The sequence below is a fragment of the Leguminivora glycinivorella genome, chromosome 7 (assembly GCF_023078275.1).
Source record: "Leguminivora glycinivorella isolate SPB_JAAS2020 chromosome 7, LegGlyc_1.1, whole genome shotgun sequence".
Lineage (NCBI taxonomy): Eukaryota > Metazoa > Arthropoda > Insecta > Lepidoptera > Tortricidae > Leguminivora > Leguminivora glycinivorella.
Window position 1 is genome coordinate 16,752,951 of NC_062977.1, and position 18,039 is coordinate 16,770,989.

Here is an 18,039-nt window from a genome sequence, read left to right on the forward strand (position 1 = left end):
CCTCTCTGGACGGCCAATGAAGGCAAGCCAGAGCTGAGAGTCATGCGAGTCCCCTTGGGGTTCCACTCCGGCCGGCGAAGACACGCCGGAGACGGAGACCCTGACCGACTCTCGGGAACACTCGGGTCCGTGGGGTCGTCACTCGGGCCCCCAACAGCTCGTTCAAAACAACAAGTCTGCCCTGCAAAAGTTAGAGGGGGGGGGCACTTTTTTTCCTCATTATTTATTATTATTTAATATACATTTAAAACTTTACAAATAATAATAATATAATGATTTACTATTTATTATTTAAGGATTAAGATGAAAATGGCGGAAAAGTGTGAAAAAACAGGACTATGGCGATTTTTAGTATGTGATTTAGGCTGATTTTTTCGGAGTTAGTAATTAGTTTATGTTTAAACGTTTTATCATAAAGGTTTCACAAATAGTGTACCTTTTAAATAGTAGTTTTTTTTTTTTTTTAAATAAAACTTACCAATTACGATATATTTGTATAAATAAGATTTGGCCTATTTAACTTCTAACACTGATTTAGTATAAAAATCGATCTTAATAGTATATTATAAAAGTTGAGTACCGCGGTTAGGCCACGAAGGCTTGCCGAGTGGCCTAAGTAAGGTACGAGACTTTTATAGCCTTCATAATGTTACGATTATATACTATACTTTTTCTACGACAGCCACATACATACTCGAGAATAATAAAATGGGTTAGTTACTTACTTCATGTAATGAATGGGAATATTTGTGTGGATCGTCGTAGCATTGAGTATTCTGTCCACAATGTTGATGGCGAGAACTTGTTGCACAATTCTTCAAAATATGCCAACAACGCCGTTTCAGAAAAAGTTGAAACATTTTTTTGCAATTTCCATGTCAAAACAATTATAACATTTTTGGTACGCTTTATCTGACTTTTCATGTAACAAATTGTCAGTCACTTTGAGCGCCCATAGCCTTGATTTCTTCGGAAGTGCATTTTTCACCAGAATCACTCATAATTACTTATGTTTTTGCACAATAACGTCGAATTAAAACAAACTACACACCACCGAAATAGTTCAAATATTTTTTTATTATTTTTCCCAGAGTCAGAAAACCATTATCTATCACATATATTAATATCTCGTTAAAAGAGAAATTCATGCATTTAAGGGTTAATAAGGTCGTATCGGTCCGGAAATACCGCAGGCGACAGTTCATTCCATAGTGTAGCTTTGCGAGGCTTTAAGTTTCTGGAGAACTACTTACTTACAACATTATGACATCAGGCGGTCTAGCACAACTTGCGCTGTCGCCCGCGAGTCCATACAAAATTCTTGAAGTCGCGCTTGATGTACCTATGGACTCGCGCGCCACAACGCAAGTTGTGCAAAACCGCCAAGACAGTTGCTTATTTCTAAGATGCCATAATGCGTATATACCTACTGAAAAACATTAATTTATAAACATTGGCAATATTGCTCATCAGTGATAGATTTCTGGTGACATTTAAAAGACGTGCTCTCGAAATGAAAAATCTTGGCGTAGGTGTTCCATTACTTCTGGATAAAGCTAATTTTATTCTACTGCGTAACTACGTCGAAAAAGACTGTCACAATATATTAATCCAATAATTATTTATGTAACTGTAACAATAAATCAATCGTAAAGAAAATAAGTTTGGAAATTTCACGAATGAAAATAAGAAAGAAAACAAATCAGAAAACGCATATCTAAAACGTATTTATTCAGGTTAGCTAGACGATCTTTTTCTTTAAATCTTGCCCATTGTTTCGTGAATATTCGAATGAGTTTGAAGGCAAATAGAATATTATTCTAGATGTCGTCGAAGTTATAAATTGAATCCATTTTTTGAGAAATGCATTGAATTATATCGATTCGTATTTAAATAAGTGGCATCTACAAAATCACGTATTCTAAATTAAAGCACGGTAAAGTTAAATAATTGTTAGATTAGACTTACTTACTTACATTGACCGGGATATAGACCGTGATTACCTTTTTGATTTTTGTCGAGCTCCCGATATTTTGACGCAGTTGCATGCGGCACAGTTTGGACAGACCATCGAGTGTGAATGCGACCAGTGGTAACGCTGAAAGTGAACCCAGCCGACGCGTGCGAAGGAGGGTAGTTCGCGCGCTGTCTACGCAACTTTGACATCCGCCCGCCCTCTTCAGTTTTCCGTGATCATGATGCATGCAACTGCGTCGCAATATCGGGAGCTCGACAAAATAAAGGTAATCACGGTCTATATCCCGGTCAATATAAATCTAATGAAAATAACCGTGAATCATTAAAAATTCTAATTGTTAGGTTACATTAAAAGTTATACTCGTAATGCTTGTTGTATTTAATACGTAATACAGGAAAAGGAAGGTAATCTGTGATTACGGACAGACAACGAGACAGGTGAAAAAATAAAAGCTTGTAAAATACACACTGTATAAGACAAGAGCAAGGTCTAGTGCTAGGTAATCAGAGAACGGCTCAACAAGTGAGCGCAGAATTTCACGAGACACACTTATAAAGAAATTTCCCTTCTCCGATTTAAAGTTGAAGAACTGCTTTCTGCGGACGACTTGAATAAACAAAGCTGTATTGTTTGTTGAAATCTTTAAGGGGGAAGGGGAAGCCCCGAAACCGGTGTTTCATACAAATGTTATACCCATTTTCCTCTTTGGCAAAAATTGTACAAAAGGCCAATTTAATGGTGACATTTTCTACCAGCTAACTGTTTCTGACATAATTGGGAATATTTTACGCAGGGGCATGTATTTCAATCATAAATAGTTTTGGATTATTTTAAAGTTTATGAGCAAAAATGGAATGCATACAATTATTTTTTCTGAAATTGGAAGTTACATTCACAATAAAAAAATCGGCCAAGAGCGTGTCGGGCCACGCTCAGTGTAGGGTTCCGTAGTTTTCCGTATTTTTCTCAAAAACTACTTAACCTATCAAGTTCAAAACAATTTTCCTAGAAAGTCTTTATAAAGTTCTACTTTTGTGATTTTTTTCATATTTTTTATTAAACATATGGTTCAAAAGTTAGAGGTGTGGGGGATATCCCACAGGTCTAACACTATATAGCAGAGATCTATAGCACAAGGAAACCAAGAAAGTGTACACCAGGAATTTATTCAATGTTTACAGACCGACTGACTTACAAAACGTAAACAAACATATCAAAGAATCGGTTTATACCAAATACAAAATATGACAGTATTCCTTCAACAGCCAGTACTGTGGCCTCTTAGGCACAACTCGATTATCGAATATCTCATTATCATTATATTTAATATTACTTTTTTTCCTTTAAGCGAACGAAAATATTAATATTATCAAAAAACCCTTATTCATTTTTAAATACCTATCTAACAATATATCACGCGTTGGGGTTGGAATGAAAAAAAATATCAGCCCCCACTTTACATGTAGGGGGGGTTTTATTAAAACATATTTTTCCATTTTTTTTATTTTTGCACTTTGTTGGCGTGATTGATATACATATTAGTACCAAATTTCAGCTTTCTAGTGCTTACGGTTACTGAGATTATCCGCGGACGGACGGACGGACGGACAGACAGACATGGCGAAACTATAAGGGTTCCTAGTTGACTACGGAACCCTAAAAAGGAAAAATGTGTTGTTTATAATTAAATATATGCATATATTACCATTAAGTAATTAGTATATTTTTATTAATTATTTTAATAATACTTCATAAATTGGTAGAAAATTCTGAAAAATGATTTTTAGGGGCAAAGCTATGATTAAAACACATCAAATATTTTGTATAGAAATGTTTTCCAAAACATCTAAGTAGTGTAAGACCTGAGTGCACACTCATATTGGGCGTGCAGCTGCCCCACGTCGCTGGGGGCGTGCATGTCAAAACAATTGAAGATCATACTAGTGTCCTGACTCGACGCTGCATGGGGTGGACGGACGCTCGCCCACCCGACGGCACTCCCCGCAAAACGCCCTGCTCCGACCATCCACTCAGGGTACGTAGCCAAATGGCGCAAACGCTCACGAAACAAAACTCTCGTAGATATATATCTCTCTCGCTCGTGCGTATTGGTGCGACAGAGCCAGACTACCTTTCGCGGCGTTTCGTTTTCGTTTCGCGTCGCAGAAATGCCATTCGGCTATAGCACCAAGCCTTACAGAGCATTTCTTTTTTTTGCCATTTTTTTTCGTATGGGACAATTTTTTAACTACTAGGATTGAAAATTTTTTCAAAAATTTCACAGTTCATAAAAGTGGCAAAAAAAAAAGGAATGCTCTACAAAGAGGAAAATGAGGACATTTTTTAGGAAGAATTGATCGTCGTATCCTTTTAAAAAATAACGTTCTGTAATAGGATTGTGTTTGTTAGCGATCTCCTGCGAATTGAATTACGTAACAGCTCTATTCGATGAAAATACCGTTTCGAGAAATCGAAATATCTAGTACAATTTTTAAAATAAATCAGAACGTAAGGAATGCAGCGTTTTTAAAACGCGCTATTTCTATAGCAAATATTAAAATCGAAATTTAACATACCTACATCAAATACTAATAGCTCTGAGTATATATACAATAAGGAGGTTTTCTTTGTTGAATGAAAGTGATTTTTGAGTCCTGGCACTTTCTGTAAGTGCTAAAGGGACGCAACGACGCGATAGGGTATATCACGCTACCGTGCTTGCCCGCCTGGTCTATTCATATTGAAACGAATATTTGTGTTTATAATTCCAATCCAGGCAGTTCTTTTAAGATATTTTTTAGTACAGATGGTGTTATTTTTACGCACTAGTGCGAGAAGTGGTTCATTATATGCCAGGTCGAAACTTCGGATGGCCATCTGTACTGAAAAACGTCGTACAATACACGTGGAAAAGGAACTTCCTTTTTTACGCACTTGTATCGTAATGTACTATTAACTAACAGATAATTAGCCTTGTATTTGAAAATTACACAATCAATACTAAATATTATTGCTATATTATTTAATTTGTACATCGATACCTACAGGTTTTTTCACAAGCTGGCTCTAATAAAAAAAAATCTATTTGTATAAATCAACCGGTACAAACAAAGATATATTGTTCAATTTCAAAAACGGTGACAAATCCACAGACCCTGGTATTTGTATTGCAGTAATTTATCGTAATTTGCAAGTGATTAAAGCCCAGTCGCGAAGCCGGAAAACAGAAACAAAAGAGTAATGACACTGAGGATTGAGACAAGCCTGATAGATATAAATTATTCCTAATAGCAGTCTCACCGTTCGAGCGTTCCCATTTCCCTTTTATTCGCCTCTATTAAGAGTCCGTAGCCAGACCTTTGTGATTTTAGCGCCCGACTAACAGATGAGATGTGAGAGATGATGATTGAGGTGCTAGCATGACGGAATCTCTCCTTGCCGTGCAAAGTGAGTTTTATTCACTCTTAACTATTACTCATTAGACATGCTTGCTACTCGATTGAAGAATTTATGTGTATAATAACAACCAAAGATCGTTGACCCAAAATTGCACTAAAAAAAAAGAGCAAATAATTAGTGTTACATTAATGATATTTAAATTTTAATTGTGTAAATTATTGTAAATTTTGTATATTATTTTTGACTTGTAAAATGTACTTTTATTTTATCAATAAATTCTGTATTCTGTATTCTGTTTCATTTTAAAACTCCTTGTTGGATTGTAATAAAACTTTGCATCCACATAATAGTTTTTTTTATATTGCCTACTTCAATCATATGCTTGCAATAAGAATTATATGCTTGCTCTGTTATATGGACTTACAGTATCTGAGACAAACACCCGGCCTATTCCAATTCATACAGTTAGTTATCTCTGACGGTTACCCTGCAGATTAAAAAACAAACGAAATAGAGCAAAAACAATTTTAATACTACATATGATCTGAGGCTACATCCTAATATTTATAAGTACGAAGTTTCATATTACATAATGGTTTTAAAATGAAAATACTGTAATATTGTTATGGAGAATCTTATTAGCTTGCTGTAGATGCTCAAAAATATAAAGATAATTATAATATGTTGTCACCAACATAACATTGCATTATTACATAGACATAGACAACTTTTATTCAACATCATAAGAAATTGTTACAAATAGAGAAAATAGTGTTACATTATATTTGTTACTGTAATATTTTTTTGTTGCAATTCTGTTTTCCGATTGTAAACGGACTCTTAAGAAACGATTATATTCTTTGAGAACCTGAAAGTTTTAAATACTATCGCTTGTCTTTAGTTTTAATCGTTCTTTTACTTTTTCCCGGTGCTCATTATTCCTTTGTCTATTTCAATCAATTTTATGTTGATTAAATTGTTATTTTATTCTTTCAATTAGATAGGGAGAGTCTGTGAGACTAAACTTGCACAGGTAAGATACTATAACTATTGTATATTAAAAATAATTAAATAAGTAGGTATCAATCGTAATGTAATAATTATGGGAGTAGTCGCTGATAAAAAAATGTGCTTGATTGTGGTGTTTTGGACAAACTGATGAATTACTAGGTACGAGATCAAATTAAGTACTCTTCCATAGAAAATTTCATGGGAGCACAGCCCAATTGCTATTCCCGTAAGTTAGTTATAAATGCACGGCATGCGCGCAGCCTGTTGGCCTACACATTGCCGTGCGCATAGATTTCTGTATGACTATGACTTTATTATGATAACCCCACCCCATAAAATAGTTGATTAAATAAACAACAACATTATACTCATAGACAACCCTGCAGCCAACATTTTTTTTTAATTAACTGTCGTGTTAAAGATCCCTCGCTAGAAATACGGGCGACCATTGAAGCTGTGGTAAATTGCTCTTTAGGTGTTATTGAACTTTTTTAGACTATCTATTGCATACTAAATCAAAATGATTCCTCAGCATTGCCTTACTTACTTAACTGAAAAATGTTGGCAGAAAAACAAAATGTTAAATAAAAACAAGTCACGCCCGAGAATGCCCGAAAACGACAAAGCGACGGGCGTTGAATGTTAATCATTTAAGCCAGCTTTATTGATTTAATCAAAAAAAAAACAGACTATTTCAACTCCACTGATGAAGCTTCAAGGTTTGTTGTCAAAAGCAAGTGAATTTCGGAAATTGCGAATGCAATCATTGCCTTGGGTGAGGCTAGAACTCACGGTCTCTATTATAGATCCATACTCCCTCACTCTGCCACCAAGACCAAGACTCGGTGCGGGAAAAAAAAACACACCTTATGTATTGAAAAAAATATAGTACAAGCATAAGCATAGTTTGGGGCTAAGTTGATCTGTGTAAGGTGTCCCCAATATTTATTTATTTTGATCCCTTATACATGATAATGAAATTAATGTTAATCGAAGAGCAACTCAAAAACGAGTCTAATAAGCTCGCAAAGAGCTCTTAGCACCCTCGTCTATGCAAAATATCACTATCACTACATAGTATAAAACAAAGTCGCTTTCTCTGTCCCTATGTCCCTATGTATGCTTAAATCTTTAAAACTACGCAACGGATTTTGATGCGGTTTTTTTTTAATAGATAGAGTGATTGTAGAGGAAGGTTTACATGTAGGTATAGTACCCGTGTGAAGCCGGGGCGGGTCGCTAGTGTAGAATAAACCATCGTATATGTAGAGATGGAGAGACATTCGAATTGAATATTAGAAGGTATGTCATTGAGATGTTATCATTGGCAGCTAAAATCTTGTTTACTCGGTTTACATCTTATACAGGTACCTATAGTATAGATGAAAAAAAAAAAGCAGCAAAATGATAGATGGTGAATTTGTGTGTCATATCGAACTACTTACTTTTATTATGGGACCAACACTGCAATCGCGAAAACGAATTTGGCTATTTCATAATTTATATGGGCCGTTAATTTATGACATACTTATGGGACAGCCAAATTTAAAAAGCAAAACTGGTGGAAAAATTTCGCCTGTGAACCGCACGGGCCCGAAAAAGTGGCACAAATGAGTGATGCGATGATGCCATACGAGTCATCATCCTCCTTGCGTTATCCCGACATTTGTCAGGGCTCATGGGAGCCTGGTCCCGTAGCCGAATGGCATTTCTACGAGGCGAAACGAAAACGAAACGCCGGGAGAGGTAGTCGGGCTCTGTCGCGCCAATACGCAAGAGCGATAGAGATATAGACATCTACGAGCGTTTCGTTTTGTGAGCGTTTGTGCTATTCGGCTACGCACGCTGGGGTCCGCTTTGACAACTAATCCCAGGCGTAGGCACTAGTTTTTAAGAAAGCGACTGCCATCTGACCTTCCAACTCGAAGTGCAAACTAGACCTTATTGGAATTAGTCCGGTTTCCTCACGATGTTTTCCTTCATGATGTCATACGAGTATTAAGATCAAATTAACCTTAAGTATTGATATCGAACCAGCCTTCTATGATAACCTAATATACTTCACGTGACGTGTGAAAATCTCCGTAACACGCAGCTTATTAAGCGAGTTATTACGGGGTTATTATTGGATATGATTTCTAGACACGTCCCGATTATATTTATATATGGCTCGTTTGTACTGATCATTGGGTGTATATGGGTTTGGAGTCTGAATGTGTTTATGCTTAGTATGTTGACGACCGGTTTGGCTCAGTCGTTAGTGGCCCTGCCTTCTGAGCCGCGGTCCTGAGTTAGAATCCCGGTATGGGCCTTTATTCGTGTGATGAGCACAGATATTTGTTCCTGAGTCATTCGCGGCTTCGCTCGCGTTCAGTTCGAAAATTGAGAAAGCCCCATACAAACTTCCACCTCCCATTTGAGAAAAGTGGGGGTTAGAAACATACAAAAAGTAGCCAATGTCATCTCTCCATCCTTTCAACTATTTCCACTAAAAAGACCACGTCAATTCGTCGCTCCGTTTTGCCGTGAAAGACGGACAAACAGACGCACACACTCTCCCATTTATAATATCAGTATGGATTTGTATATTATGTATACGACCGGTCTGGCTCAGTCGGTAGTGACCCTGCCTGCTGCGCCGCGGTCCCGGGTTCGAATCCCGGTAAGGGCATTTATTTGTGTGATGAGCACAGATATTTGTTCCTGAGTCATGGATGTTTTCTATGTATATAAGTATTTATATATTATATATATCGTTGTCTGAGTACCCATAACACAAGCCTTCTTGAGCTTACCGTGGGCCTCAGTCAATTTGTGTAAGAATGTCCTATAATATTTAATATTATTATTTATTATTATATGTATATCATTCTCTGAGTACCCACAACAATACAAGTCTTCTTGAGCTTACCGTGGGGCTCAGTCAATCTGTGTAAGAATGTCATTTATTTATGTCGAAAATGTTATGCCGATATCACCGATACTCTTTTTATCTAAATAAATGTAGCGTTTTCTTAGTTGTAACTTTAAAGAAACACATATCTAATACTGAATTTGAAAGGCTATTTTAACGTTAGTAGTTTTATGTTAGGTACATCTAAAATTTTATTTAAAAAAAATGGTTTTATTGTGAGCTGTACTGTACCACGAGGTTTTAAATTTTACGTAACTTGAGCGTAAGAACGTATGTAATTTTTGGTTATAGTGCCTAGGTAACCGTTTGTATGTGCTGTTCACTATAGAGGTATCTATAGGTACAATTATTTATTACGCTATAGAGAAGCATATAAAAGATTCATCATTTGGTAGGTACCAATTAAGAGCTGAATGTACCCACAACAGTCTTTATCAGCGAAAGTTGACGTAGAATCATACTCGTAACAATTTATGTCCAAATATAGATAAAAACATTGACTTTTTAGCAATGCGTACGCCTACAATTTCTATTTCTGAACTTACGTGAGTAGGTGCGATAAGTATTTTGAGTATCGTCTATTTAATTGTATATCATCATCGATTTGAACTTATATCATTATTAAACCTATAGAAAGTACAAATACTTAGCATTCTTAATTTAGCAAAATACAAACTGTAAAAACGAACTCCAAAGAGAAATAAAAGGGAAACGTCTTTTAAAATATCAGAAATAAAAGAAAAGTCGCGTTGAAAAGCAAAAGGCATCAAACATGAGGTAAAGAGTGCCGCGGCTTCAGCCCACCCTACGCAAGCACTGGGAATCAATAGAAATTTCAATAAAGACATTCTTTCCTCAATCACGGTTCGCTCTGCTATTTCTGCCGGTGGAATAAACGGCCACTTAAGATTTCTTCAATGGGGCAATTCCACGTAACTGTAATGTAAGTGACCACTTCATTGCATGTTTTTTTATTTATGATGCAAATTGAAGTCTTAATTTATCTCTAGATAAGCCTACTTTTAATCCTTAGATATATTGATATTTAAATTAGCACCATGAATAAAAAAACATGCAAATAATTGGTCACTTACATTACTCTGTTACATGGAATTACCCAATGAAAGTTTCTTACCAAATATCCCTTCATAGTCTCGATATTACACCTATACTTCCTTTATTTATTGGTAATTACCACATACATACATACAATCACGGCTGTATGCCATAAAGGGGTAGGCAGAGCACATGAAACTACTCAGTGCCTTTCAGTGCCATTCTTGGCAATTAAGGGGCTGTGACTTTGCAGTGACAGGTAGCCAACCCCTCGCCTACGCCACTAGTTACACCTACCCATATCTCACAGTTGATATCTACGACGTCCACGGGAAGAAAGGGGGTGGTGAAATTTTTATTGCTATTACCATTATTTAAGTTATTATTGAATGAAGAGAAAACTAGTTTTTTTTTATATTGTTACTAACGTTTTTTTATAATCTATGACACTGATTGATCTTTTTTTAATCCAATTGAAATCTAGATTAACAGTCAGAGCGATAAACCTACAAATTGAAAAAAAACTTCGGCAACATTTTTATTCAACACCGACGTACAAAAAACTGGCAATTAACCTCTAAGCCCTAGCGAATAAGCAATACAAAGTAATTGATTTTTTATAACACGAAAAAATAAATTTAATAGAAATTAATTTACGTTGTTCATTTGATAAATGAAATATTAATTGAAGTAGGTAAGTGAATATTCCCTTTGTTTCAATATTTGATTTCTCGTACTTATTGTTTTATCATTTCTATTCTTTTGTCCGCCAGTATTTTTAATATCCGCTGTTGTTCCATTTTAATAAACATAAATATGCATAAACTTTAGTGATCAGGCAAGAAAATATTTTCCACTATATTTTCATAAAAAGTATACTTATTTCGATTACAAAAAACGTGTCTATAGTTCATGTGATCTTTTTCTAGGTGGATCAATTGTGTGAAATTACGTACTTGTTTATTAAGATGGTAGCAATTAATAATGTTTTTACACGCAGTATCATAAAAGGTGCAAAAAAGATACTGCATGTTGCACAAATACGTTTTTGGGGAATAGACATATGTGCGCGATACTGTAAATTATAAATAATAAAATTTTGGGAGGTGACAAAAATTATTACTAAATGTGAAAATTAACCAACGAAAACTGCCTAAAAATTAAAATCTTTAAAAACCCCCGACCGCGACTTAGTCGACCGATTTTCATGAAACATGGCTAAGAACACTCCCGACTAATACAGCTTTCAAACAAAAAAAAACTAAATCTAAATCGGTTCATCCGTTCGGGAGCTACGACGCCACACATACACAAACATATAGACAGACAGACAGACAGACACGTCATACTTATAACACCCCGTGCGGTAAAAGTGAACCTGAAATATAAACTACTTACCGTAGACACGTCAGGCCGACATTACTCATTAACGTAATAGCTTCTATTATTAAACTCGCTTCCATATACATAACTAGCTTGTACCCGCGGCTTCGCCCGCGTACTAAAAGAATTATTCAAACGTATACAAAAATTAAGAACTTTCTCGCATTATCGCTTACAATTTTTTTGCATTTTGCTTATACTTATTGCAAACGTAAACTTATAAAAAGCAAGCAAACGACGATCTTCTTACAGCACGTCCCTATCCCTATCTTTATCCCTATCCCTATCCCTGTCCCTGTCCCTGTCCCTGTCCCTGTCCCTGTCCCTGTCCCTGTCCCTGTCCCTGTCCCTGTCCCTGTCCCTGTCCCTGTCCCTGTCCCTGTCCCTGTCCCTGTCCCTGTCCCTGTCCCTGTCCCTGTCCCTGTCCCTGTCCCTGTCCCTGTCCCTGTCCCTGTCCCTGTCCCTGTCCCTGTCCCTGTCCCTGTCCCTGTCCCTGTCCCTGTCCCTGTCCCTGTCCCTGTCCCTGTCCCTGTCCCTGTCCCTGTCCCTGTCCCTGTCCCTGTCCCTGTCCCTGTCCCTGTCCCTGTCCCTGTCCCTGTCCCTGTCCCTGTCCCTGTCCCTGTCCCTGTCCCTGTCCCTGTCCCTGTCCCTGTCCTGTCCTGTCCCTGTCCCTGTCCCTGTCCCTGTCCCTGTCCCTGTCCCTGTCCCTGTCCCTGTCCCTGTCCCTGTCCCTGTCCCTGTCCCTGTCCCTGTCCCTGTCCCTGTCCCTGTCCCTGTCCCTGTCCCTGTCCCTGTCCCTGTCCCTGTCCCTGTCCCTGTCCCTGTCCCTGTCCCTGTCCCTGTCCCTGTCCCTGTCCCTGTCCCTGTCCCTGTCCCTGTCCCTGTCCCCCTGTCCCTGTCCCTGTCCCTGTCCCTGTCCCTGTCCCTGTCCCTGTCCCTGTCCCTGTCCCTGTCCCTGTCCCTGTCCCTGTCCCTGTCCCTGTCCCTGTCCCTGTCCCTGTCCCTGTCCCTGTCCCTGTCCCTGTCCCTGTCCCTGTCCCTGTCCCTGTCCCTGTCCCTGTCCCTGTCCCTGTCCCTGTCCCTGTCCCTGTCCCTGTCCCTGTCCCTGTCCCTGTCCCTGTCCCTGTCCCTGTCCCTGTCCCTGTCCCTGTCCCTGTCCCTGTCCCTGTCCCTGTCCCTGTCCCTGTCCCTGTCCCTGTCCCTGTCCCTGTCCCTGTCCCTGTCCCTGTCCCTGTCCCTGTCCCTGTCCCTGTCCCTGTCCCTGTCCCTGTCCCTGTCCCTGTCCCTGTCCCTGTCCCTGTCCCTGTCCCTGTCCCTGTCCCTGTCCCTGTCCCTGTCCCTGTCCCTGTCCCTGTCCCTGTCCCTGTCCCTGTCCCTGTCCCTGTCCCTGTCCCTGTCCCTGTCCCTGTCCCTGTCCCTGTCCCTGTCCCTGTCCCTGTCCCTGTCCCTGTCCCTGTCCCTGTCCCTGTCCCTGTCCCTGTCCCTGTCCCTGCCCCTGTCCCTATCCCTGTCCCTATCCCTATCCCTTTCTCCCTATCCCTATCCCTATCCCTATCCCTATCCCTATTCCTATCCCTATCCCTATCCTTATCCCTATCCCCTCCCAACTTTGAAAAATCTTTTCTTAGTGCACCTCTAAGGAAATCACGTGTCAATTCGAAATCTCTTGAACCAGAAGTAAACATAAAAACTAAATGCATATGACAATTTTGATATTTAAACCCCATTGCACCATAACAGGGGAGAAGATATTTCACTTCCGCCTCGTTAGATTTTAAAAGCGTTGTATTTATCGTGATCAGCGACCCGATAAACCATAAAAACGATACCCATATTGGTTTTTTGACTTTATCACCCCCTTTTCATCCTTTCGGGGGTAAAATTTTCAAAAAACCTGAAACACGTATTTAGGAATCCTGTGAAGTTTCGAATAAAACGGTCAAACTAATCTTGTTTCCCTATACAAACTCTGAACCCCCATTTCACCCCCTTCGGACATGAACTTTGAAAAATCCTTTCTTAACTGCTCCTCTACTCCATATAAAGAACCTACGTGCTAAATTTGAAATCTCTAGAACCAGCGACTTCGACTGTGCGTTGATATGTCAGTCAGTTTGTTCTTTTGTATTTCTTTTTAATATTTTAACCCCATTGCACCACAACAGGGGAGAAAGTATATCACTTCCGCCTCGTTAGATTTTAAAAGCATTGTATTTATCGTGATCAGCGACCCGATAAACCATAAAAACGATACCCATATTGGTTTTTTGACTTTATCACCCCCTTTTCACCCTTTTAGGGGTTAAATTTTCAAAAAACCTGACACACGTATTTAGTCATATGCCTTTAGGAATCCTCCTGTGAAGTTTCGAATAGAACAGTCAAACTAATCTTGTTTCCCCATACAAACTTTGAACCCCCATTTCACCCCCTTAGGAGGTGAATTTTGAAAAATCCTTTCTTAGTGCTCCTCTACACTATATAAGGAACCTACGTGCCAAATTTGAAATCTCTAGGACCAGCGGTTTCGGCTGTGCGTTGATATGTCAGTCAGTCAGTCAGTCAGTCAGTCAGTCAGTCAGCTTCTTCTTTTATATATTTAGATAAGAATGTAACAAAGTTGTTTCTTTACTTAGTTTTACTTGTATTCAGTATTTTTTAGAAAACAAGGGAAACAATGTGTACCTGAGTTAGTTAAATAGAGATACTTGGCAACAAAGACAAAACAAAGCTACCATTTAACTAACTTTTACTCTACCATAGTACAGTTTGGCTACTAGTACAGGTTTTTCTAGTACGTTACACGAGCGATATTCATCGAAATACCTGCCATTTGGATGGTTTTGGAGTTATACAAGGTGCTCGCGAGGAACCCATATTCTTGGTCACATTTTAAGACTAAAATGTCATATAAACTTTTCTAGATTTCGTCTAGTTTCAGAGTTATTGCCAATTTAAAAAAAACATTTCCGTATTGTTACTCAGTAGAAAAGGTTTCTTAACGGCGCTGATGCGCAATAAAATTGTGGAACATAGTCTCACAGTAGTCATTGATAGATGTCAAAATGTGACAAGAAAAACTTCCAAATAATTTGGGTTTTAGAAAAATAAATGAAGGAACTCATTTAAATTGCCAAGTTTATGGATAAAAAAAAAATTATGTGAAAATACGTCCAAAAAAGTAAAAAAAAAAAAACAAAAAAAAAATTTTTTTAGGCGAAAAATTTTAAAATTCATATAACATTTTTTTCTTTTTGCGTTTTTGAGGCAAAAGCCTCAGAAACGCGTGGTTCAAGTTATGCGGGTTCCTCGCGAGCATCTTGTATAATTGAATTACTTAATAGTTATTTATTATACAAGGGGGCAAAGCTGTATTTTAACGCCGAGTGTGGAATTGAAAAACGAGCAAGTGAATGGATTCTATAGTTGAACCACGAGCGAAGCGAGTGGTTCGAGAATAGAATCCTGAACTTGCGAGTTTTGTAACACACGAGAAGTAAAATACATTTGCATCCGAGTGTAACACAAAACTTTTCCCCTCACTATAGCAAGGAAACTACAACGCAAAAAATGCGTTTATCACTGCTTCCAGTAGTTCCACGGGTGGTAAATCATCTTTATTACTAGATTCACCTACTTTTATCAGTTTTAAAACAGTTAATTTGACTATATTCAAGTTCAAATTACTTTACCCACCAGTGGATAAAATGTGTTTTTACCCGCTGATATTAAAGGACAAAACACGTGTTTCCGAGCTAGTGAGGGGAAAATATTTTTTCCCCTCACTAGCTCGGAAACACGTGTTTTGTCCTTTAATACCAGCGGGTAAAAACGCATTTTATCCACTAGTGGGTAAAGTAATTTGACCTTGGATAAAGTCAAATTGACTGCTTTAAAATTGTCAAAAGTAGGTGAATCTAGTAATTAAGATGATTTACCACCTGTGGAACTACTGGAAGCAGAAATAAACGCATTTTTTGCGTTGTAGTATCTTCGCTGTAGTGAGGGGAAAAGTTTCGTGTTACACTCGGGTGCAAATGTATTTTACTTCTCGTGTGTTAAAAAACTCGCAAGTTCAGGATTCTATTCTCGAACCACTCGCTTCGCTCGTGGTTCAACTATAGAATCCTTTCACTTGCTCGTTTTTCAATTCCACACTCGGCGTTAAAATACAACTTTGCCCCCTTGTATAACAAATAACTATTAGCTAGATAAGTTCACATATTTTTTGTCAGCCAGGTAACATAATTATGACATAATATGGGTATAAACATATTTACATATTATAATTATAAGAAACTAAAACAAAACTTAAAAGCCAGCTAATGTATAAAATAGGCTTAAGGCATTGTTCCAATGATACTGGCAACATTTCCTCGTTGTATCATGCTGACACGTTGTATGAGGAAATCGCCAGCTCTTCGGTCACCAGCGTGCGTAGCATGCACAAACGCTCACGAAACGAAACGCTCGTAGATATCTATCTCTATCGCTCTTGCGTATTGGCGCGACAGAGCCAGACTACCTTTTGCGGCGTTTCGTTTTTGTTTCGCGTCGGAGAAATGCCATTCGGCTACGGCACCAGCTTCGCGATTTCGAAAAACTTGTTCGCGCTGGGAACATATTGGAAGGAAGTTATTAGACCTACCTAGTCACAACGTTAAAAGCTTCCATATTCACATTAAAAAGCGCTTTTAGAGTCAGGAACAGACTGTTCTATGCTTTAAGGAAATTTAATCAACTAGAGGGGAAAAAAATATAAAAAATATAAATTAAACTCAATTTCTGCGTTTAACGAAACATAGCTAAAAGTGAATTTGAAAGCTTTAAGCAAACTTCTTTTTATTGAATAATGTTTTTTGGGTTATTGCGAAAAATGTACAGAAACGAGATACAGTCGAAGTGACTTCTTTGAGAAATACAGCACGGTGTCAATAAGACAGGGTTCAAATTGGTTGACTGTACTTTCTCATATCTGTACTCATAGATTAATGATCCATTATGAAGTCTTTGAGATTATGACCTATTATCAATCAAGCTTTTTCCAACAGAATCTTAAGAATTTTTCTTTGTATATTGTAATAATAGTACATTACTACAGAGGCCGGGACAAAGGCCCATTTCCCGCCGAGGTATGTATAGTGCTTTTCTCAAACATGGTATGAAATAAATAAAGTCTACTGAAAATAGTAACTTTGGATGGCTGTATCTCCTAAACGGTGCGTCGTAGCGCAAAAATAATCGAATTTTCGTTCCCCTTTGACACCCCGTATACGCTTATAAAAAAACAAAAGTTAAAAAAAAATTCAAAAAAAAACGAAAAAATTTTTTTTTGTATGAAAACGCATCCAAAATCAAATATTGTCTAGGGCCCGTACCAGTTGCAGTCGGCACGTCTATAAAGCCCCTTATAGTTTTTTTTTAATTGGCTAAATACCTGGATGTTATGTCACAATTATCTGTGTTTGGAAATTAAAAAAGAAGACTGCCGGCCTTGGCCTGCAAGGTTTGTATGAAATTCCATTATCTATCAATCGTCCTAGCCGCACCTGCATCGTCATACTTCGCTGCCAATTATAAGGCACATAACATCAATATTTCATACCATGTTTGAGAAAAGAATATAATGATTGCTACATTACTTAAAACTAACAGGCAACTTAAAAAAAATAATGCATAAAAACATGAAAGTATAGAATACAGATATAGCACGCCTAACGAAGACATTTAACTGTCCGTCGGCGGAAATAATTCGTGTATAGGCGAATTTTGGCATAGTTGTAGGGAATGGTGTTCTAATCCACATACTTAAAGTACTGATGGGTAGGGGAGGAGCTAACGGGTGGAGGGGGGTGTAAAGGTCCCTTTTTTTAGTTTTTCGCGAATAACTCTTAAACTGTGGCACATAGCAAAAAATGTTCTGAAACACAAGTAATCTTCATAAAATTCTCTACAAAAAAGTATTATACACTTTTTATCTGGGACCAATCGTTCATGAGATATGGAAGGAAAAAGATGGACAATAAAGGAATAAACTCATTTGTTTATGAACAATACGTTTATTCTTATAGAGACGCGGTAGCGTGTCAAGCCAGGTTCAAGTAACAAAAGTAGCAAGCAGCACCGTGTGTAATATTACACGAACCGTTTGGAGCCACATTTGACCCCCTTCTAACTCAAAAACTATTTCACATAAACGTGTTATAATGCAACGTAAAAAGAAACCAACGCGCGTAGTAAAAGTATGAGCTATAAGCGCTCCTCAATAAGCCCGGTACTAGCAGCCCGCCTTAGTGCG

At 38.1% G+C, this 18,039-nt stretch overlaps 1 long non-coding RNA gene across 1 annotated transcript; it reads left to right on the forward strand.

Annotated features, from left to right (window-relative positions):
• Positions 1-310: 310 nt before the first annotated feature.
• Positions 311-17,577, forward strand: LOC125227833. Its single transcript, XR_007177225.1, has 3 exons — positions 311-322; positions 4,373-4,376; positions 17,445-17,577. It is a non-coding gene; the product is annotated as an uncharacterized LOC125227833 (long non-coding RNA).
• Positions 17,578-18,039: the final 462 nt, after the last annotated feature.